We start from the raw sequence: 24565 nt of genomic DNA on the forward strand, positions 1-24565 counted from the left end.
TACATATGAAAAGGAAGGGAATACCCTTGGGGTATTCAACCAAAAACATGGAGACCACCATCAACCCACAGGGTAATATAGCCAACAGCGAGACCCTGTGGCATGAGGTTACCTCCCTTGCCTCAGAGCCATTCCTGATACTGCCATCTTAGTTAAGGCCACTGAAGAAATAGTCATGGAGTCCCCTCTAACCCCCTTTGTGCCCCACAAAATAGAAGCCTTCCTAAATCCTAATGACTATGGATAGAGGTTTGTCCATGATCTCAGAACAATGTAAACAATAATGTTGTCCCTCGTCACCCTGTTGTTCCCAACCCTCATAGTCTACTAGCCTCCATTCCAACCTAAATTCTCACCACACTCAACACCTTTCAGCCAGTCATCTCACCTCCTGTGAAATCCTCCCTCTTGCTAACAGCTCCTCACATAACTTTTTTTTTCAACTATAAGAACCTTAACCCTGCTACACTTCTTCCCTCTTCTAAGATAATACTCCTCATGACTGTTTGACAGATCAGTTCCTGACTCCCTGTGAAAACTTATAGGAAAGTCCTTTGGATGATGCTGATTAGTCATGGCTCACTGATGCTTCTTATATGAAAAGAGAATATGGAAAACACAGTGCTAGACATGTAATTCTAACTCCCTCCGAAGTAAATCAAGCAGCATATTTGCCTTTGGCTACTTCAGTACAAGCCAAGCCAGGACCAGGACCACTCACAAGGACCAGAAAGATTCTCTTCAACCCCACTGAAAGGACCCCTATCAGGTACTGCTAACCAACCCATATGCTGCCAAATTCCAAGGAACAGACTTTTGGATTCCTGGGTCACATATAAACACCAAACCCTGACGAGACCTGCACACCATCTGGTGACCTGAAAATAAAGATTTCCAGGAAATGAAGCAGATGGCAGCTGAAGGAAACAGCTTTCCCAAGATGATGGGACCAGACACATATACCTTCTTTCCCTTGGTTGTTCTCACTTTCTTTGCCCTCTCTAGGAATGAAAATGCCCTTATGTCCACATTTCCCAATCCTTTGCAAAAGGGGGTAACCTTTCTGACTGCTGGATCTGTCACAAGAAGCTCCAATCTGTTCACGATGTCAGAGATCCCTTGGTGTTACCTAAAACGAATTTCCTTCTAGTCCCAAATACCATTGCTGATACAACCAAAAGCCTATAGATGTTAGCTATTGGGTTAGGCTATTGTGACCAGGCATTCCCATACCTTGTTTCAACCTTTCCTTAGTCATAACCATACTAGCTCAGTTAAATCCTTCCATCTTTGCCAGTTGTACCATCTTTACTCCCCCAGGTTCTTCTCCTTATCTAACTGCAATGTCTCCCTGTACCCAAGGGAAATACAGATACATTTGTTCCTCTTTGCAAGGTTTTTGCAAGGTTTTTTTTTTTAATGTTTATTTATTTTGAGAGAGAGAAAGAGAAAGAGAACGGGGGAGGGGCAGAGAGAGAGGGAGAGACAAAATCCCAAGCAGGCTCTGTGCTGTCATCATGGAGCCTGATGCAGGGCTCAATCTCATGAACCCCAAGCTCATGACCTGAGCCAAAAATCAAAGAGTCCCACGCTTAACCGTCTGACCACCCAGGTGCTCCTGCAAGGTTTTAGAAAAGAAAAAATGGACTTTAGGAAAAAATGGACTCTCACAGAATGTCATCCCAACTCCTCTGACCCATGGCTTGAAAAGGTCAATCAGGACATTTCCAGCTAAGGGCTCTATCAAAAACCAGACCTAGAGTCTCCTATGCTACCTAGAGTCTCCTATGCTCCACCTGGATTTGTTGGCAATGGACAGCATTTCCTATGGGCATATGAATGCTTAGATAGCTGGCAACTTGGAACTCAATGCTATTGGGGCATTTAACTGTTCCTGTTAACATCCTTAACAAATCAAGAGACTTCTCATCAGTCTGCCCCATTAGGCTTCCAGAGCATCTTAAAAATGTGAAATTCTGGGGGGCATACATGACTCCCGGTTTGCCTCCATCGGAAGAGATTTTCTTCCTTGGGTTGGAGTAAGTGCCAATGAACATATGATCAGATATCTCCCCCTAACCTTAGGAGAGCTAGCCAATTCCACAGCAATATCAGCCCACTGACTATCACTTGACTGTTTGACTAATGTAGTTTTAGATAATCACATAACCCTTGGTTATCTACTTGCTGAACAAGGAGGTATTTGTGCAATAGCAAATACCACCTGTTGCACATGTATAAATTCATCTGGAGAAGCAGAAATTCAATTACACAAGATCAGGGAACAAGTGCACTGGTTACAACAAATCTCACTTAATGACCCCCGGTCTTTTGATCTATTTAGCTGGGTTTGGGGTCTCCATATGGAACCATCACATAAACTGTATTTGTCATATTACTTTTAATCCTGCTTGTATAATTAATTTTAAACTTGACCTGATGCCTGTCAAATCTCTGCAGAAGTAATGCATCAAATAGGGTGATGCTAGCTCAGCACTTCAAGATGATCTCCAATGTTTATGACCTTGACAAGACATAGACCTTAGATGGAAAGTGACTGAGATTTCTCCTTCCTACGCTTCCTTATTCCTCAAATGTGGCCTCGATGGTTTCCAATCATTATGCACTTTCCCTCCAATGTGGGTCAATGACAACTGAAGAAGATCTTTCCTGGTACTGAGGGACAAACCACTAAATTTAAAAAAATCTGACTCTTGTTCAGCAATACTTTCGAGGAAAAATCTTGATCAAAAGGGGGATATGTGAAAATAAATGAAGGAAACATCATTTAAAATGGAGTCAGGAAGCCCAGGAGTGGGACTTCTCAAGTACAAACCTCTCACTGCAGCCTACAAAACTAGCAAGAAGGAAGATAATTACTTTGACAAAAGAAGGCACTTTTCACATAGGAATTTATCTCTTATCTTTAAGAACAGGAAGATCCCCGCCCCACCCAGCAAGACACACTAACCACCACCTACAGCCAATGAGAAACCCGCCCCCATCCTCAAACTCTGGTTCTCCAGTCAACTTTTGTCCAGAACTCTCCCCAATTTCTCCTTAAAACCTAATAAAAGCTGGCCTTCCCTTTGTCTCTTCAGACTTGCCTATAGTTTGCCATAGCTTATCACAAATTGTAATTCTGCTCTTCCCAAATAATCTCATTCTTTTACATAAATAAAATGGTTCTTTGTTCTGTGTAATGTTAACACCCAACAACCCTTACCCCCCCCCCCCCCGCCGCTTACCCCCCCCCCCCCCCCCCGCCGCACACACACAATGGCCAATGCCTGTGACTGCAAACTGCCTGGAACCTTAGTCCCTGGGAATGAATGGGTGGTGGTATCCTCACCCCCTGCTATATGGCACACACTGAAACTGAGTGCTATCAGGTGCCACTGTAATATATAGGCTGAAACACAGGGCTCCATCTTAACTGGCCACCCTCATCACCACCACCAACCCCTTCAGGGGCCGAAGGGCAGGTTGCATAGGGGGGCTCAGAAGCCCAGGTCTATGTGTTCCCCCCAGTGGGCTCCTACCAAGAGATCACCCGCCCACTCACCACCCCCTCCACCACCTCCCTCTTCTCCTCTCCATTCACCGTAGCCTAGCAACCCGCTTACCAATAAAAGAGGTCCAGGATGACGTTGAGAACGTCGGAGGATTCACTACAGGCCAAAGTGGAATTTCAAGGTGAGTGGAAGGGGGGGGGGGAGGGTCGTCGCCCTCCAGGAGCCAGGTTCCGAAGAGCCGTAGGAGGACAGCGGCTCCCAGCAAGCCCGGGATGGCATAGCTGAGACCGACCACAGGTTAGGCCTCAGACCAGGAAAAGAACAGAGGGAGGTGAGCAGGAAGCGCGAGGCGAAAGGGAGCTGGGGGGAGGGAGGCAGGAGGCGGTAGGTCTTCCGCAAAAAATCACTTTTAAGAACTGAGACCAAGGGGAACAGAAGTGCGGGAGTCGCTCAGGAGCCCAGAGCCCCGCGCGCGGCGAGAGGAGCAGCCAGGTAGGAGCTCTACTCCATGCTGCGCCCGTAGCACGCGTCCTGTGCTTTGAATTGCGCTCGGTCTGAAGCCAGTCCCATCTGCAACTGGGCGGGCACTGAGCCAGCTGCGCCGCTGGCTCCGCCCACTCCATGGCAGCGCCTGCCTAGCCAATCGGGAGATTCCAGGAGCCATACAAAAAGACGTGCAATCCTACTACCTTCTGCAACTAGGGCGCTGCTCAGTCCTCTGCTCTTTCAGGCATCTGCGGTTTCTCCAGGGGCAGGCTTCAGCACCTTGGTTGCTGGAGGGCTGGGCCGGAATCAGCTGCTTGACTTACCCTCCTCCGCCTCAGCACCTCCGCCTCTGCAAAAATGCAAAATTTGCTTTTCTCTTGGAAGAGCGTGTGCCCAAGAGTTTGGTGGGTTTTGTTGTTGTTGTTGTTGTTGTTGTTATGTTTGTTTTTGTTTTGGTGAAGGAAGTGCAGTGGTTTGAGTGTCCTGGCTGAATCTGTATTCTAAAAGAGCTGGACACCTTAGGGGAATCAGGAGGTACTAGACTGCTTATCATTCCCAGACGCTTGAGCCTCCAGTAAACCTCAGTGCCTCGCCTCTGGGTGGAGTGGAGGAGGGTCAGCAAATAAGTTTTATGAGGGGACTCTGGCCACAGCAATAGTGGCCCTTCAGTAGGACAGAAATTGGGCTCCAGGAGCATCCCCTCTGATGGGGTTCATAAGCAAGCGGCTAAGAAAGAATTCCCGAGACGTCTTTGGTGCAAAAAGGTGATTTTATTAAAGCACTGGGACAGGACCCGTGGCCAGAAAGAGCTGCACTGGGGTTGTGAGGAGTGACTGATTATATATTTTTAAGTTTGTGGAGGGAGGGAGATAGAGATAAAGTAAGTTTCTAAGGAATTTGGAAGCAAGGCTTTCAGGACCTTGAGGACTAGCTGTTAAGATAAGGTTACTTTTAGTTTTTAACAAAACACAAACATTAAGGAAGTAAGGCAGCCACGCATTCCTCAAGGAAGGTCACTCTCTGCATGTTTCAGATATCTATCAGTGGGCTGCAAACTGTAAGATTTAATTTAAGCTACATTTCTCTTGCCTTTGTTTTACTCCTCACCACCACCCCCCAACTAGAGGATGCAGAGTTGGAGTGTTCTTGGCTGACACCATAGAAGGGGAAAAGAAGGTAAAGGTAAGTGTATCTTTAAGGGAGTTAGCCCCTAGAGAGCAGGCCATTCTACTGTTCCAGCATTCTGGCCCCATCATATGGAAAAGCCTGGCATTTTGTCTAGAGGGCATCTATTTTTTCCACTACCCTGAACATAGTCCTGTGGGATAGAAGGATATCAGAGAATGAGGAAATGCCTCCACTCATTACCCTCTGTCCTTCCCATCTCCAAGATGAAGCAAGTTTTGGGACGCCTGGGTGTCTCAGTCTTTTAAGTGTCCATCTTCCACTCAGGTCATGATCTCGTGGTACATGGGTTAGAGCCCCACATCTGGCTCTGTGCTGACAGCTCAGAGCTTGGAGGCCGCTTCGATTCTGTCTCTCTTTCTCTCTCTGCCCCTCCCCCTTCTCGTTCTCTCTCTCTCTCTCTCTCTCTCTCTCTCTCTTTCTCTTTCTCTCATAAATATTAAAAAAACTTTAAAGGGGCGCCTGGGTGGCTTAGTCGGTTAAGCATCCGACTTTGGCTCAGGTCATCATCTCGGGGTCCATGAGTTCAAGCCCTGCGTTGGGCTCTGTACTAACCTCTTCAGAGCCTGGAGCCTGCTTCAGATTCTGTGTGTCTCTCTCTCTCTGCTCCTCTCCCACTCATGCTCTCTCTCTCTCTCTCTCTCTCTCTCTCAAAAATAAATACATAAACGTTAAAAAATAAAAAGCTTAAAAAAATGAAACAAGTTTAGAAAGAGGCCTCTTTAGAGCACATAAGCCAGACAGGCAGTCAACAAATAGAACTCAGTGATGGCATGCCATTTAAAAGTGTTAAAATCAGGGGCACCTGGGTGGCTCAGTCAGTTGAGCCTCCGACTTCAGTTCAGATCATGATCTCACAGTTCCCTGAGTTTGAGCCCCACGTCAGGCAGTCAGGCTCGCTGCTGTCAACACAGAGCCTGCTTTGTGTCCTTGTCCTCTGTTCTCTGCATCTGTCCCCTTCTCTCTGCCCCTGCCCTGCTTACGCTCGTGCTCTCTCTCAAAAACAAAACAATATTAAAGAAAAAAGTAAAAGTGAAAAAATCAAAACAGATTTCAAGTTTGCTTTTGGTTAACTATAACATTCAAACAGAGGGGCGCCTGGGTGGCTCAGTCGATTAAGTGTCTGACTTGGGCTCAGGTCATGATCTCACGGTTTGTGAGTTCAAGCCCCACGTCGGACTGTGTGCTGACAGCTCAGAGCCTGGAGTCTGCTTTGGATTCTGTGTCCCTGTCTCTCTCTGCCCTTTCCCCACTTGTGCTCTGTCTCTCAAAAATAAATAAATGTAAAAAAAAAATTTAGGACATTCAAACAGAAACATTGTTCCCTTTGTCTTTCCTTGAGTATCTGGTAAATGAGTTGGGACTGCTTGTACCCAGCATATTGCAAATCTTCTGTTTGGAACTCCTGGGGGTAGCTGAGTGTTTTGCACAGCTAAAGATTTAACTCATTACCCCACCTCAACAACCACCCATCTATTTTTTTTTACCATTTTAAAATCACTTTTAAAATATATCTCATCATTTTCTGCCTTCTTACAAGCAGCAGAGCACCCTAGCACCTTCCTTTCCCCTCTTTTCCCTAGTACCTTTTTTTTCCTTCCATTGCAGCAAATGCTTCCTTCCCACCAGTGCAAGATTAGAAAAAAAAAAAAAAGTGGGAGTATCCATATATCACTAACCATTACATACAGGAGTGGGTCAGTCAAGCCTACCGATACTGCCCTTAATCCTTCATCCCTTGTCCCTGGTCACTCAGGCATCCTTGGAGACAGTCCTTGCTTATCAAAGACAGAAAGGCCATTCCAGGTAATTTTGCCCAAGCACCTGAATTGTACATGTGGGGACACTGAAGCCTAGAGAAGGAAGAGGAATTGGCCCAAGGTTACATGGCAGAGGCCAAAACTAGAATCTTGTTTCCAGAATGGCCTAGTTCCAGAACTGGTTTTTGTTTTTGTTTTTGTTTTTCCAGTGATTAATTGGTTTTGACTGGTATTTCAGTCAACCACCAGCAGGTGGGAGTAAATTTGTTTGCAAGCAGGTTGTTCTTAGCACCCTGGAACAAATTGCACACTCCGTCCCACATTTGTCAAAGCAAGCCTGAATTATTTTCTCCCTAGGTGTCCTTGTGACTATAGTGATTGCTAAAAACTTGATGGCAATAGTTTACTTCCAGAGCTTACATCCCAGACTCCCATGACAAATACCCCCAAAGTCAACAAGAAATCTATAAAAGCCAGTATAATTTGTATGTGTTCAGCTTTTGTATAGTTAATTTATTAGAATATACATAAATATCCAGGTTTAATGGACTTAAACCTGAATACAGGATCATGGTATACTGACCTAGGCGTTAACCCATCTGTGTTCTGACCCAGCTCTGCCACATTACAGAGAGTATTCCATTTTGGCTGGAGTGTAATGTGAGTTGGGAGGTAAGACAAGAGGTAAAAGAGGTAAGAATAAAAAGAATAGGTAGCACCTGGCCTAGTGAGGGTCACACAGTAAATACCTATTCAGTGAATAAGTACAGCAAAAAAAAGAGTTTTAGATCTGATTGTCCAAACTAAAGAATTTGATTTCTGTTGTACATTCAACAGTAAGCTTTTGATGGATTCGTGCAGGGGAAATGATACAATGAGGAAGAAACATTCAGTACCTCTGTGAGGGAGAAGGAGAAACTGGAAGGATGAGACTGGGGAGGAGAGCAGTTAGGAGAATATTGTATACCTCTGCTTCTGGTAATGGCAGACTGAGTAATTTGGACTAATCATCCCAAATAAGGACAACTAAAAAAAAAAACTAGATAAAACATGAAAAGTAATTACCTTCACTAAGAGCTAAGAAATGATGAGGCTAAAATCTAGAAGAAGACAAGGACCTGGATAGAAAAGCCCAGCACTATAATCCACTTTTGCCCAAGGGAATTTGCTGAATCCAAAAGAAGTATTGTGAAACTGAGCTGTGGTTTTCATGACCTTATGGGCAAAGGGGACAAGAAGTTGAAACCCACTTCCCAAATGAGTAGATCTAATAAGCCACTCAGCCACTTTAAGCTGAAACTAAGTGGCTACCCTCCAGGATAACAATGAATCAGAAGTAACAAGCTCTTGCATGGACTTGTAGCCTAGATACCCATCAGCAGGGTGATCCAAGGAACTCCCAATCCCTGAAGTTGGATTAAAGGAGTCTTGGTCAGGGGCACCTTGGTGGCTCACTCAGTTAAGCATCTGACTTTGGCTCAGGTTATGTTCTCACAGTTTGTGAGTTCAAGCCCTGCCAGGGGCTTGCTACTGTCAGTGCAGAGCCAGCTTTGGATTCTCTCTCTCTGCCTCTCCCGTGCTCAAGTGTGCATGTGTGTACGCACATGTGTGTCTAAAAAATAAATAAATACAACAAAGAAATCTTGGACAAGCACTGTTGCCAGACATTTGGGCTTGCAGCCTAGATACCCATCACCAAGGTGATCCAAAGAACTCTCTTTCCTGAACCTGGATTAAAGTAGTCTTGGACAGGTACTGTTGCCAGGCATTTGACAAGAGCAAGTGAAAATACTCTCCACAGAAAGGTTTTGTCTTCTAGGTCTGAAATCTGTCTCACAAATAATTTTTCTATAATATATCAGCATGTAGTTAAAAATAAGTAGGCACTCAAAGAAAAAAAATCATTGTGACAACTGGAAGAAAAAATAGACAAAAATTCAGAGAGACTTCAGATATCGAAATTATGACACACAGACTATAATGACTATGGTTTACTATAGTTCAAAAAAATAAAAAATAAGCTTTAATGGGGCGCCTGGGTGGCTCAGTCAGTTAAGCATCCGACTTTGGCTCAGGTCATGTTCTCACGGTTCGTGGGTTCAACCCCGAGTCGGGCTCTGTGCTGACAGCTCAGAGCCTGGAGCCTGCTTCAGATTCTGTCTCCCTCTTTCCCTGCCCCTCCCCCACTCACCCACTGTCTCTGTCTCTCAAAACAATGTTAAAAAAATTTTTTAAATATGCTTTAAAATAGCTGCAGGGAACAAAAAAAATCATAAAAAGTGACAGTCAATTTGAAAAATAATCAAATAGGACATCTAGAACTAAAAAATATAAAGATTGAGAGTTCAGTGCATGTGTTTAACAGATTAATAAACACAACTGTTAGACAATGATAGGTATAATGAAAAATAAACTTAAGAGAATTATTTTTTAAGCTTTTATTTTAATTCCAGTTGGTGAACTGCAAGTAATATTACTTGCAGGTGTACAATATAGTGATTCAGCAATTCCACACAACACCTGGTGCTCATCACAAGTGCCCTCCTTAATTCTCATCACCTGTTTAATCCCCCCCCCCCCATCTCCTCTGGTAACCATCAGTTCTCTAGAGTTAAGAGTCTGTTTCTTTGCCTTTCTCTCCCTCCCTCCCCCTCTTTCCCCCTCCCTCCCTCTCCCTCTCCCCCTCCCTCCCCCCTCCCTCTTTTTCTCCCCCTCCCTCTTTCTCTCCCCCTTCTCTTTCTCTCCCCCTTCCTCTCCCTCTCCCCCTTCCTCTCCCTCTCCCCCTTCCTCTCCCTCTCCCCCTCTCTCCCTCTCCCTCTTCCTCTCTCCCTCTCCCTTTTTCCCCCTTTACTCCTTTGTTTTGTTTCTTGAAATCTACGTATGAATGAAATCATGGTATTTCTCTTTCTCTGACTGACTTCTTTTGCTTAGCATAATTCTCTCTACTTCCATCCATGTCATTGCAAATGACAGGATTTCATTCTTTTTATGGCTGTGTAACATTCCATTTTTGTGTGTGTGTTTGTTTGTGTGTGTGTATACATACCACATCTTCTTTATCCATTCCTCAGTCGATGGACATTTGGGCTGCTTCCATAATTTAGCTATTATAAATAACGCTGCTATAAACAGAGGTGCACGTATCCCTTTGAATTAGTGTTTTGTATTTTTTGGGTAAATATCCAGTAGTACAATTCATGGATCATAGGGTACTTCTATTTTAAACTTTTTGAGGAACTTCCATACTGTTTTCCAGAGTGGCGGCACCAGTTTGCATTCCCACCAGCAGTGGAAGAGGGTTCCCCTTTTTTCACATCCTCATCAATACCTATTGTTTCTTGTGTTGTTGATTTTAGCCATTCTGACAGGGATGAGGTGATATCTCATTGTAGTTTTGATTTGCATTTCCCTGATGTAAGTGATGATAAGAATCTTTTCATGTGTCTGTTGGCCATTTGTATGTCTTTGGAGAAATCTTCTGCCCATTTTATAATTGGATTATTTGTTTTTTGGATGTTGAGTTGTGTAAGTTCTTCACATATTTTGGATATTAACCCTTTATCAGATATGTAATTTGCAAATGTCATCTCCCATTACTGGGTTGCCTTTTGTTGATTAACTTTGCTGTGCAGAAGCTTTTTATTTTGATGTAATCCTAATAGTTTCTTTTTACGTTTGTTTCTCTTGCCTCCAGAGACCTATCTGGAAAAAGTTACTGTGGCTGATGTCAAAGAAGTTACTGCCTGTGTTCTAGGATTTTTATGTTTCCAGTTCTTACATTTAGGTCTTTAATCAACTTTGAATTTATTTTTGTGAACAGTGTAAGAAAGAAGTCCAGTTTCATTCTTTTGCATGTAGCTGTCCAGTTTTCTCAACACTATTTGTTGAAGAGATTGTCTTTTTCCCATTGGATAGTCTTTCCTGCTTTGTTGAACATTAATTGACCCATAAAGTTGTGGGTTTATTTCTGGGTTTTCTGTCCTGTTCCATTGACCTATGTGCCTATCTTTGTGCCAGTAGCATACTGTTTTGATTACTACAGCTTTGTAATATAACTTGAAATCCAGAATTGGGATGCCTCCAGCTTTGCTCTTCTTTTTCAAGATTGCTTTGGCTATTCAGGTTTTTATGGTTCTATATCAATTTTAATTGTTCTAGTTCTGTGAAAAATGTTGTTATCGTGATAAGGATTGCATTAAATATGTAGTTTTATTTGGGTAGTATAGACGTTTTAACAATATTTGTTCTTCCAATCCATAAACATGGAATATCTTTCCATTTATTTGTGTCTTCTTCAGTTTCTTTCATCAATGTTTTATAAGTTTGCAGCGTACAGGTCTTTCACCTCTTTGGTTAGGTTTATTCCTAGATATCTTATTATTTTTGGTACAATTGTAAATGAGATTGTTTTCTTAACTTATCTTTCTGCGGTTTAATTATTGGTGTATAGAAATGCAACATATTTCTGTACATTGATTTTTGCATCCCGTGAATTTACTGAGTTTGTTTATCAGTTCTAGCAAGTTTTTGGCAAAGTCTTTCAGGTTTTCTGTATATAGTATCATGTCACCTGAAAATAGTGAAAGTTCTACTTCTTCCTTGACAATTTGGATGCTTTTTATTTCTTTTTGTTGTCTGGTTGCTGTGGCTAGGACTTCCAGTAGTATATTAAATAACGTGGTGAGAATGGACATTCTTATCTTGTACCAGACCATAGAGGAAAATCTCTCAGTTTTTGCCCATTTAGGATGATGTTAGCTGTGGGTTTTTCACATACAGCCTTTATTATGTTGAGGTATGTTCCCTCTAGACCTAATTTTCAGAGGGTTTTTATCATGAATGGATGTTGTACTTTGTCAAATGCTTTCTCTGTGTTTGTTAAAATAATCATATATGGTTCTTAGCCTCTCTCTTATTGATGTGATGTATCACATTGATTTGCCAATATTTAACTACTGTTGCAATCCAGGAATAAATCACACTTGATCGTGGTGAATGATTTTTTTAAATGTATTGTTGGATTTGGCTTGCCAATATTTTGTTGAGGATTTTTGCATCTATGTTCATCAAGGATATTGGCCAGTAGTTCTGTTTTTTTAGTGGTGTCTTTATCTGATTTTGGTATCAGGGTAATGCTGGCATATAGAATGAGTTTGGAGGATTTCCTTCCTTTCCTTTTTTTTAAATATAGTTTGAGAAGAATAAGTATTAACTCTTCTTTAAATGTTTGGTAGAATTTGCCTGTGAAGCCATTTGGTCCTGAACTTTTGTTTGTTGGGTGTTTTTTGATTACTGATTCAATTTCATTGCTGCCAATTACTCTGTTCTAATTTTCTATTTCTTCCTGTTTCAGTTTTGGTAGTTTATTTTGAGGAATTTATCCATTTCTTCTAGGTTGTGCAATTTGTTGGCAAATAATTTTTCATAATATTTTCTTATAATTATTTGTACTTCTGTGATGTTGTTGTCATTTCTCCTCTCTCCTTTGTGATTTCATTTATTTGAGTCCTTTCTCTTTTTTTCTTGGTAAGTCTGGCTAAGTTTTATTGATTTTTTAAAAATTGTATTCATTTATTTTGAGAGAGAGAGAGAGCAGGAGGGGCAGAGAGAGAGAATCCCAAGCAGGCTCTGCACTGTTCAGCGCAGAGTCCAACGCAGGACTCAATCTCATGAACCATGAGATGGTGACCTCAAGTGAGATCAAGAGTTGGATGCTTAACCTACTGAGCCACCCAGGTGCCCCTCAATTTTATTGATTTTTTCAAAGAAACAGATCCTGGTTTCATTGATCTTTTCTTTTTTTTTTTTTTTTTTACTTTTTAGATCATTTATTTCTGCTCTATTTTTTATTATTCCTTTCCTTCTGCTGGTTTTAGGTTTTTGTTTGTTGTTCTTTTTCTAGCTTCTTTAAGTATAAGGTTACATTTTTTATTTGAGTTTTTCTTGCTTCTTGAAATAGGCCTGTATTACTATATCCTTTCCTCTTTGGGCTGCTTTTGCTGCATCCCAAAGGTTTTGACCATTGTGTTTTCATTTTCATTTGTTTCCATGTACTTTTTAATTTATCCTTTTATTTCCTGATTGACCTATTCATTGTTTAGTAACATGTTATTTAACCTCCATGTATTTATGGTTTTCCAGATTTTTTTCTTGTGGTTGATTTCTAGTTTCATAGTGTTGTGGTCAAAAAAATGCATGGTATGACTTTGATCTTCTTGAATTTGTTGAGGCTTGTTTTGTGGCCTAATATGTGATCTATTCTAGAGAATGTTCTATGTGCACTTGAAAAGAGTGTGTACTCTGCTGTTTTAGGATGGAATGTTCTGAATACATCTGTTAAGTCCATCTGTTCCAGTGTGTCATTCAAGGCCAGTTTCCTTGTTGATTTTCTGTTTAGATGATCTGTGCATTGCTGTAAGTGGGGTGTTAAAGTCCCGTACTATTATTGAATTATTATTGATTAGTTCCTTTATGTTTGTTACTGTTTTATGTATTTGGGTGCTCCTATGTTGGATGCATGAATATCTAGAAATGTTATACCTTCTTGTTGGATTGTCCCCTCTATGATTATATAGTGTCCTTCTTTGTCTCTTGTTACAAACTTTCTTTAAAGTCTTTTTGTCTGATCTAAGTATTGCTACTCCAACTTTCTTTTGACATCCATTTTTATTATAGATGTTTCTCCATCCCTTCACTTTCAATCTACAGGTGTCTAGGTCTGAAATGAGTCTCCTGTAGGCAGCATATAGATGGGTCTTGTTTTTTATCCATTCTGTCACCATGTGTATTTTGGTTGGAGGGTTTAGTCCATTTACATTCAAAGTAACTATTGATAGTTGCATATTTATTATCATTTTTATTTGTTTTTGTGGTTGTTTCTGAAGATTTTCTCTGATACTTTCTCATCTTTTTCTCTTTCATGTTTTGTTAATTTTCTTTAGTGATATATTTGGATTTCTTTCTCTTTATTCTTTGTATATTTATTAGTGGTTTGATATATGGTTAACATTAGGCTTGTATATAACCTCTTCTGCATATAGCAGTCTATGTTAACTTGATGGTCATTTAAGTTTGAACCCATTCTTTTCTCATCTCTACCTGTTAGGTATATGTTATTATATTTTATATCTTTTTTTGTGAGTACCTTAAGTGATTTTTTTATAGAAATATTCATTTTTACTGCTTTTGTGTTTCATACCTTTATACTGTCACTTTTGCTCTCTCCTTTCCACTTAAAGTGACCCTTTTAATATTTCTTGCAGGGCTGGGTTAGTGGTCGTGAACCGCTTCAGTTTTTGTTTCTCTGGGAAACTCATTATCTCTCTTTTCTGAATGATAGCCTTGCCAGATAGTGTTCTTGGCTGTAGGTTTTTCCCATTTAGCACTTTATATCATGCCACTCCCTTAAGAGAGAATTAATAAGTTGAAAGGTAGATAAGAAGAAATCATCCAGAATTCCTTCTAGTGAAACAAATTATAGGGAAAAAAAGAAAATATATGATAAGAGACACAATGAATAGAGTGAGAAGGTCTATAGTACAGTTGAGTCTCAGAAGGACAGGAAAGAGAAATGGGGAAGATGATGGCAAAAAATTTTCCAGAGCAGATGAAAGGCAATACTCCAAGGATTCTAGAAGCCCCTTGAATCCTATGCAGGATAAATAAAAAGAAATCCACACCTATACACATCATAGTGAAAGTGGAAAAAAAAACAAGAACAAAGAAGACTATGTTAATGATCCAAATTAGAGACAATGAAGTCTTTTTTTGACATGTAAAAAGTTGTACACATTTATTGTATACAATTCAATGAGCTTGGCAATAGGTATATACCTGTGAAACCATCATCATCATCAAGGCCATAAACATAGAGATAATGAGTCTTAACATTAGGCAGGAACAGAACAGATTGAGACAAGCAGATGAGCCTTTAGATTCTGGCCTTTAGAATGTCTTTTTCTCAAACTTACCATGAAGGACTATTTTATCAAGGTATTATCCATTTCATTCTAATTAATTAAATTCATTTGTTAACCAATCTATTTGTTGGAGCAACCTGACTCCTAGGAGCTGTTCCCAGTTTTCTCTTCATACATGTAAGGCCATCATCGTATATGTACATGTCCCTTATCTCATGGGCTATAAAAAAAATAAATATTCTCCATAGAAATTGTGATGGTTAATTTTATATGTCAACTGGCCTGGGCTAAGGGATATCCAGATAGCTGGCAAAACATTATATCCATGTCTATGAGAGTGACTCTGGGAAAGATTGGCATTTGAATCAATAGACGGAATAACAAAGATGGCCCTCACCAATACAGGGGGGCATCACCCAATGCACTGAGGGCCTGAATAGAAGGAAAAGGTGGACAAAGAGTAAATTCATTCTCTCAGCTTAAGCTTAAACATCCATCTTCTTCTGCCTTCAGACATTGATGCTTCTGGTTCTCCAACTTGCAGACCCCGACTGGGACTTACACCATCAGCCCCTTGATTCTCAGGCCTTTGGACTCTGACGAAATTATGCCCGAGCTTTCCTGGTTCTCCAGCTTGCAGACAGCAGATCTCAGGGTTTCTTGACCTCCATAACCACGTAAGCCAATTCCTATAACAAATAAACACATACCTCAATACCTACCTACTTACCTACCTACCTACCTACATAATATACATATATACATACATATATATTCTATTGGTTGTTACTCTGAAGAACCCTGACTAATACAGAAATAAAATGCCAGTAGCAACTGAGCTCCAAGAATGGAGAAATGTGCTTTTATATGACTTTCCAAGAGAAAGCATAATAAAAGTGAATTTATGTAGAAATTCTTCTTTCTACTCATCTTCCCCATCCAACTTTCACTGTTTCTGAGGAAAAGTATATAAAATGAACAATTTTGGGTTCCCAAGGTGTTTTATTACAACCTTTAGCCTTGACCATATGCATTCACTCACTGGACTACCTATGCTCAACCTGCATAGAATTTGTCCAGGGGTTTATATTTGTAATAGACCTAAAAGTGCAATGGACTACTTGTTACTACAGCTGTTCACACAACTAATGAATAGCTAGTTGTCAGGAATGTGATAGAGGCAATTCTGCTCCATATGGAAAGCTGTTTCCATCAGAGTTTCTGTGGCCCACTGAATTTCTGACATTTCCAGACAAAATCTAAGCTAAAAACAACTGTTTATGAATTTTTTAAGAAGAATTTCAAATATTTTGTTCAAAATACTTCATTCATTGATTTTGTTGAGGAACATGCATTCTTTTTAAATTTTTAATGCTTATTTTTGAGAGAGAGAGAGAGAGAGAGAGCGAGCAGGGAGGGGCAGAGAGAGGGGGAGACACAGAATCTGAAGCAGGCTCTAGGCTCTGAGCTGTCAGCACAGAGCCCAATGTGGGTCTCGAACTCATGAACTGTGAGATCATGACCTGACCTAAAGTCAGACACTTAACTGAGCCACCCAGCTGCCCCGAGGAACAAGCATTCTTATGTACCCACAAAGACCCCTCAAACTCCCACAGAATATTGTTTCTCCCAGAGAAGATATTAGGCAGGCAGGAAAGCCTTTTCCATTGCCTAATCCCAAGCCAATTAGAAAGCTATCCAACAGTAAAAACACTAACCTGTCTTCATTTATAGAATGCAGTATGCACCAACAATTTTGACCAAGTGTCACAAAGGGAGAGATTGCTGGATTTTTTATTCTATTTTTTCTGGTTTCTCTTCACTTTTGCTGGACATTCACAATTTGTGTAGGTCACAGCTCTCTCCCCAAAGTCCGCAGAAACCTGCTTTTTAACATATATATCATCTTCCAGCAGTATATCCCTCCCTTTCCATTGAAGGGTGGGAACAGGCAAAATACTCCACTACATCTAAGGTATTTATCTCAGGGACTTGTAGCATAGTTTACTACAAAGGGTAATGGACTACAAATCTGAAGATCTAATGCCACAGCCTCTGAATCTGTTTTATTGTATGAAACATGGAAGTGGTAATAATGCCTATTTGTTAATGGAACAACCCTGACAGAAGGGAATCCCTGTGTGTCCCAACTTCTGGCTCATTTCCTCAACCCTGACATGTTTCTCCTTGTCCATCTGGAAGAACTGTTGTCACTACCACTTCTAGCCATCAGGGGTCATCAGTTCTCATGGTCTAACTGTGGAATGTGTCTTTTTATGCACCCCCCTTTTTTATCTTAGAGAGGTAGAGTGAGAGCGAGAGAGAGAGAGAGAGAGAGAGAACAGGAGCTGGAGAGAGGGGCAGAGGAAGAGAGACAGAGAATCTTAAGCAGGTTCCACGCTCAGCAAGCCAGACTAACATTTACAAACTTAACATTCTTCAGAAACTCTGTGTAACAGAGGGGAATAAGCACAGGAAACAGACACTACTGAGGGAGGTATTAATGCACTAATGGATAGACCTCTACTACTACACTGAAGTCCTAGCTGCTACTGTCTACACTATCCTTCACTGGGGCTTCTGATGGCTTCCCTCTAGTTACCCCTGCCTCTCTCTTGATTCCAGGGGGTAAGAATCAGGGGTCCTGTACAAATGATAAATGGTAGCCCCTGGAACTGTACAGAGCACAGCCTGTGTTGCCATATGTCATAGAGAACTTGTCCCCACCAGCACTCTAGCTTCTATTCCATACTGTGTAGACTCAGGCAGTCTTACTAGTTTACATTTAGCATGTCCAGTTAGCATTGCTTGAAAGATGGATCTGCATGCCTTTTGTCTTAGAATACTAGATGGAGAAGTGTTCCCCAGTCAGATACAGTGTCCATCCCCATAATGCAATCAGATAAAAGAGACAACCTCTTCATATAAATCCTGTTCAAACATACCAATTCTTCTACAAACTTTTACCTTGATTCCATTAACCCTTATATTCTTTTTTTAATTTTTTTTAATTTTTTATTTATTTCTGAGACAGAGAGAGACAGAGCATGAGCAGGGGTGGGGCAGAGCAGAGACACAGAATCTGAAGCAGGCTCCAGGCTCTGAGCTGTCAACACAGAGCCCGATGCGGGGCTCGAACTCACAGACCACGAGATCATGACCTGAGCCGAAGTCGCATGCTCAACCAACTGAACCACCCAGGCGCCCCAACCCTTATATTCTTAACTGTAGCTCCCATTAGGACTTCATCAACAGGTTTTGGTTTTGCAATACTTGACAGGGAACGTATTCCCCTGTGTGACATAATATGTTCTCTCAGTCTAATTGTAGCCTGTGTCTGGGCTTCACCAATGGATTTTGGCACCACAACACATGAGGCTCCTATGTCAATGAGTCCTGGAAATCTCTTTCCCACCCTCTGATCATTTTATCCATTCTTGTGTAGAAAGCTTTGGGCCTCCAGTGAGAGCTTGAGCCAAGGGCCCCTGGCCCTTTTTGTCAATCTTTAACTTGATTAATATGCCTAAACACTGCCACAAGCACATTATTGGTCAGGTTTCTCATTGTAAACTCAGCCTTTACGCTTTTTAAATTTTCCAACTGGGATAAATAGACTAGATTTGTTAGGAGCACTTTAATGTTGGGGAACCAGCAGGGGGGCCCTTTGGCCCTCCCAACCTTTGGTAATGCTATATTAAAACCTTGGTTTTGAAAAAAAAAAAAAAACCTTGGTTTTAACCCCATCAATGTCCATTTTATTCATCCCATTTCTCAACTATCTAAACATTTTTACCCTGCAGGACAAATCCTGTGACTCTCCCCTTTCTTTTTCCCTGTTTGTTTCACTCCTATCAATATTTGCCTTATTCCATAATATTTGCCTTTTTCCATAATAACTGTTTAAAACTTTCCACCTTATTGGGAAGTCCCTTGACTCTCCTCTCACTTCTTCCCTATTCTCTTGTTAACTAACCTAATATTTTTACTAGCATCTGGAAGACCCATGAGGGGAAGTTGAGACAGCAATTTCAATAAAGTCCTGAATTGTCCCTCAGTTTTGTAGCAAGGTGTTTTGTCGTGCCCATGTGAAAGAGGACCCCTTAACCACCGCATTTACCATGACATGGGTAATTGTCATATTCAGTGGGTAAAATAGTCTAGCTATCATAAAGGCTGTCCACATGGCTTGCATACAGAGCATATCAACAGCTACCTCTGGAGATATTCCACTTGGCTTTCACAGGGAGAGACTTTTACCTTTCTCAAGGTAAACAGATCTTATAGTGCCTTTTATCCAGTCCACCAGACTCGATGTTCCCTTAGGAATAACCTCCTTTGTGTCTGAATCACATATAGCTATCTGTAAATGTTCAGTAGTGAGCTGTGTGGGTCCTGCATCAACCCTAACATGCTTTTCTATTGCCAGGTGAACTGGGGAAACTCTGGGCCCTGAGGCCTTGAGCCAGCCTGACTCAATGATGTCAGGCAAAGGCTCTTGGTCTTATAGGGAGAAAGAATTCAAGGACATACACAACACAGTGGATGAGTGACCTACATAAGCAAGAAAGTTTATTAAAATGAAAGTATACTCTAGAGACATGAGAGCTAGCAAGAGAGAGAAGAGAGAGAGATGTAAGCCCTTGGGGTTTGGGTCTCTATATTTTATTGACAGTTGTTAACAAAGGGTGGAATATTAATAATTTGAGACAGGGATTTCTTGGAAGCAGGGTTTCATGCTTTTTATTCCTTATTTGGTCAGGAGTTTCCTGCCATGGAACCCGCTATCTTGGTTTAATCCAGCTTCATGTAGAGTGCTGCCAAGACAGGGCTCTGACTTTCTCAATAGCAGGCAATGACCTCATTTTTGCTGGTCTCCAGGCCTCCTATTAGAACCTAACTAACTTTCTCTAATACTTCTACTCTGCATCATTCACAGCTAAAGACACAGACCCTGAATTAGTCATTGCCATAATCCATTTCAATAAAGGTTCCTCAAGAAACCGATGATACTGATCCACAAAATGAAACAACTCCTTCACACTGCACGCTCTTGAGGTAAAAGGGAAGGGAGACTTGGGAGGCAAGTTGACCAAAGTAAAGCCATTTGGGTTTTAGGCTGACCCTAAAAGTCAGCAGGTTATAAAATGAGTCATAATATCCAACTCATGGAAGACCACAACACCCCACTCCCTCTGGCAGTAAAATCCATAAAGCCTGGACACTCTTAAAATTGCTCCCTGTGGGTGATTTCACAGCCCTAAGACAATGAAGCAACTAACTGCCCAACATAAATGATAAACCCAAAGCCCCTCCCTATACAGTTAGCTAATTTTAAAAACTTATAAAACCCTTCAATAGAGGCAAGTGGGGGTCTTCTTCCTCATCTGGGAGGACAGACCACTACTTTGTAAAGTATTTCCTTTCTTACTTCTAGACCTAATAAATCTTTGTCCCTTTCTCTAAATGGCTTGTTCTTGATTATTTATCCTGCATAGCCAAGAACCCTCTTAGAGAGGGTCCTGAGTCCCTCCCTCCTGGGGCCTGAGTCCATCAAACATTATTCTGGTTTCATTAGTTTCTTGGTTTTGTCCTCTCCCCACATTGACTACCTTCTTGATGACCAGAGATCATAGAGGGAGTTTCTTTTGTGCTTGCATAATTTTTCTCTTGGCTTTGAGGTGAGTGGCCAAAGCTCAGACTAAGTGAAATCTGAGCTTGGTCTAGCATCAAGATTGGACCCAGTACCTTCTTTTAATTTCATTTTAAGTATCACAGGTAACAAAAACTGAGGGATTAATATTTGGCCTTTTGCTTATTAGTTTGCATTTCCTTATATGCATCTAGTGAACCAACCCCAGGATTTGTATCTATTTTTTTTTCTTTTTTTTTTAATCTGAAATTTATTGTCAAATTGGTTTCTATACAATACCCAGTGCTCATCCCAAAAGGTGCCCTCCTCAATATCCATCACCCACCCTCCCTTCCCTCCCACCCCCCATCAACCCGCAGTCTGTTCTCAGTTTTTAAGAGTCTCTTATGCTTTGGCTTTCCCTCTCTAACCTCTTTTTTTTTCTTCCCCTCCCCCATGGACTTCTGTTAAGTTTCTCAGGATCCACATAAGAGTGAAAACACATGGTATCTGTCCTTCTCTAAGTGAAATAAGTCATACAGAGATGGATCTGTTTTTAAATTCCATTGGTAACTGATTGCAGCATAGCTACTGCTCCAAACTAGCGGTAACCGTGTGGCCACCCAGGAGTCAAAAGTTATTTATCCCCCAACCTTTCATTCTTTCTCTTCCCAAACCACATGTTTCCATGACCCAGGGCCAATCTAGAAAAGATCGCACCTCATTGACACTAACTGTATTAGAGAAGCCCCAGTCTTCCCTCCTGTTGTCTCCTCTTCCACTAATATAGAATATTACTACCACATTCACAGTGCTTCTGCCACCAGATGTGTGGGTCTGGGGTTGGGGATCCTCATATCCAAGCAATTCTGCAACACCAGCTTGGTGTCCTACACTGATGATTTGCAATTACTTTCTCCTGTTCTGGGTGTTGCCCTTTCATCTCTTGAAAGTCCTTTGATGTCCAAGAGTTTTTAATTTTGATGTAGTCTAATTTATCATTTTTCTTGTTGTCGGTTCTTTTAGTGTTATATATAATAAATTGTTACCAAATCCAATGTCATGAAGCTTTTCTCCTATATTTTCTTCTAATAGTTTCATAGTTTTCACTTTTTCATTTAGGTCTTTGATTAGATTTTGAGTTAATTTTTGTATACGATGTAATATAAGAATAGTTTTCACATTTTATGTTTGTATTGACTATTAGGCATGTAAGTGATGACATTGAGTAGGGATTTGGATATATGACCTCCTCCTCTGCATAGCGCATTCTTCTCACTCTTCCTTTAAGACCCAGTCTAGCTATTATGAAGTATCTCAGACTGTAAGGGAGAAGAAAACTTCCAGAAGTTGGAGTTCATAAAAAATGAGGACTTGGAAGTGGCCATCACATTTGTTGATTAGAAGGCCCATTGGTGAGCACTGAGGCAGCAGAAAACTGACTACCATGTTTGGAGGAATCATAAGAATAGGCACTCTATCAGAAGACTTTGCTGCGTGGCCTTGTTTGCCTTTTATTTTGGCAGTCTTTTTAGCATTTCTCAAGTGTTTTGATGGTGAAAGAGATCCAGGAGATTTACACCTTTATTTTACTTCAAAGATGCCACCCTCTTTCCAGAAAGGGATGTTATAACTCTGGAAGTTATAGGGAGACAGATTTTGGCTTAGACTAAGTTATAATACAGGGAGCATCAGAGTCAGATCAAATTAGGAGTTCAAATCCCAATTCTGCCACTCACCAGCTGTGTGACCTTAGACAAGTCACTTTCTCTGATCCTCAGTTTTCTCATCTGTAAAATTAGACATTGTGGAGGATTAAATGAGATCAAGTTAGTAAAGACACCAAGAGTAGTTACACAGTAGTGTAGTGACACAATAGTTGTTAGAGAAAAATAATATTTAGGAAAAGCCAAAAATGGAATGAGGTTTCCATCATTGGGGATTTTCAAAGACAGACTACATGATTACTTGATGAGAACTTAATGGAGAGGATTCCAATGATTTTGCCAGCTGGACAGTGAAGTCCTTTCTAATCTTCATTTTTATAATTCTAAAAATCCCAAACAATGGAAATGTAGACATGAAAGTTGTTGCTGAGACCATCCTGCAAATTGTGGAGACTTCATGCCCAAATGTTACCTTCTTGGAGCAGTTGGTCTAAGGGTGAAGATAAATACCATCCAAGGATCTATTGAAGGTATGGAGGGAGGAGGGTGGTGGCATAGTACTGTCTCAGATTTGAGAGCACACTGCCAGCAGTCCTGTCTGCTGCTGCCATCCAGCATCCTGCTTCAGCACTGTGTGCATGTCCTTCCAATAATCAAATAAGCCCCCGAAGTGACTGCATGTTCATTTTACTCCCTGACTCAGTCAACTAGGGTATCCCATGCTAATCTCTCATTTACTCTTTTATGGTTTTATCATAACTGGCACCCATTTTGAGAGAAGACTTTAGAAGTTGGTACAGTGAGAAAGTGTTTGTTGATTATCTAGGCCTTTATTTATGGCTTACAATATCTTTCTGTTTGGCCTCCAAAGCTATCTCCACTTGGCTACCCCACTGTGCCTTCTTCAAGCCAATGCTGGTGACCCCCCGTTCAAGCCTTCATCCCTGACCTAGACTTTTGCAATAGCCTTCTGATTGGTTTTTCACCTCTGGTGTTAACCCCCTCTTTAATCCTTTCATCATCCAAACCATTTGTTACATGACTCCAACCTGCCCTTCTAGCTAGCTTCTCTCTGCTGTTCCTGTCATGCATGCTCAGCTCCAACCTAATGGAGCTACTGGCCGTTCCATGAGCAACGCTGTCTTCCAGGCAGTCAGTTTTCCTTCTTCTGCCAAAATCCTATCCATTTTTTAAAAATCCAGTATCATATATTCTTCTAGCCAAAGCCACCTGTGAGTATATGCACGGTGTGGCTCTCTTTGTACCCTGATCACATAGTACTTTTTATTAGAATTCTCTTTGTCTCTGTCTCTCTCCTTCCCTCCCTCCCTCACTCTCTCCCTCTGTGTGTGTCTGTGTGTGTGTGTGTGTGTGTGTGTCTGTGTGTGTGTGGCTTATTTCCCTTAAAATTCTGTAAGCTTCATTTCTCACATGAGTAGCTGCATTCTCATCATATTCCGTCTCATTTTGAAAATGAATTCTCTTTGGGGCACCTGGGTAGCTCAGTCAGTTAAGCATCCGACTTTGGCTCAGGTCACGATTTCATGGTTCATGATTTCGAACCCTGCATCAGGCTCCATGCTGGCAGTGCAGAGCCCACTTGGGATTCTCCCTTTCTTTTCTTTCTCTGCCCTCCCCTGCTCACACTTTCTCTCTCAAAATAAATAAATTTTAAAAACATAAAAGATATTTTAAAAACAAACTCTCCTTGCCCACCATGATTTATCCCCTGATTCCAGTCTCATTTAACAGATAAATAGATAAACCCAATCAGGGTTTGCATGGGTTACACTAAAAAGTAATTTTAATACATGTCATCCTAAAAGACAAATTGTAGAAGTCATTTTAGGTACTAATTGACATTGTACAAGTCTGGGTGGGGAAAAAAATCAGACTACAATTGATCAATTCCACTGAATGTTGGTTCCTTGATCAGCAAAGAGCTGTATTTTCTCTCCTGTTTCAGCTTTTCTTTTTTAAAAATGTCAAGCCCATGGGGTATGATTGCTTGAACTATATATTTAATTTATTTCTTAGCTTGTGAGCCTAACTTAAGCCATTGGTTTGTTCTTGGATATTATGCGATTTTAAAGAAATGAGCCATTCTCTAGCTTGTTCTTCAGGATGTGGGCATATTGCATCCATTTAATCCCTTGAATTTACAGAGTGGGTTGGCATAGAAATCAGAGGTGAGCATTATTTGGGCAGTACCAATTTCCAGAAAACAAGATAATAGGAACCCACTACAGCTCTTCTGACAGCTTCCATGTTCCTGATGTTGTTTAGGAGAAAATTGCTTATTACAGTGAATTGGTTCCTCTAGACTTTGTTTCTCTCACATGGAGTATACTGAGTTGAGGTGTAACATAAAGGGTCAACATGCCTTAGTAGACAAACAACCACC

General features: G+C 41.1%; 1 protein-coding gene across 3 annotated transcripts in view; it reads left to right on the forward strand.

The window, feature by feature from the left end:
• The first annotated feature begins 3714 nt into the window (after nucleotides 1-3714).
• The window catches only part of LOC122235394 (small ubiquitin-related modifier 2-like), a 154563-nt gene continuing 133712 nt past the window's right edge, over nucleotides 3715-24565 (forward strand). For 2 of the 3 annotated variants that reach the window (XR_006213459.1, XM_042974631.1), the window contains exons 1-3: nucleotides 3715-3846; nucleotides 5126-5183; nucleotides 15379-15542. The gene's annotated coding sequence lies outside the window, so the exon portion shown is untranslated. The remainder of the gene's footprint in view (nucleotides 3847-5125; nucleotides 5184-15378; nucleotides 15543-24565) is intronic. The other variant, XM_042974632.1, reaches the window with a different exon arrangement.

The sequence above is a fragment of the Panthera tigris genome, chromosome X (assembly GCF_018350195.1).
Source record: "Panthera tigris isolate Pti1 chromosome X, P.tigris_Pti1_mat1.1, whole genome shotgun sequence".
Lineage (NCBI taxonomy): Eukaryota > Metazoa > Chordata > Mammalia > Carnivora > Felidae > Panthera > Panthera tigris.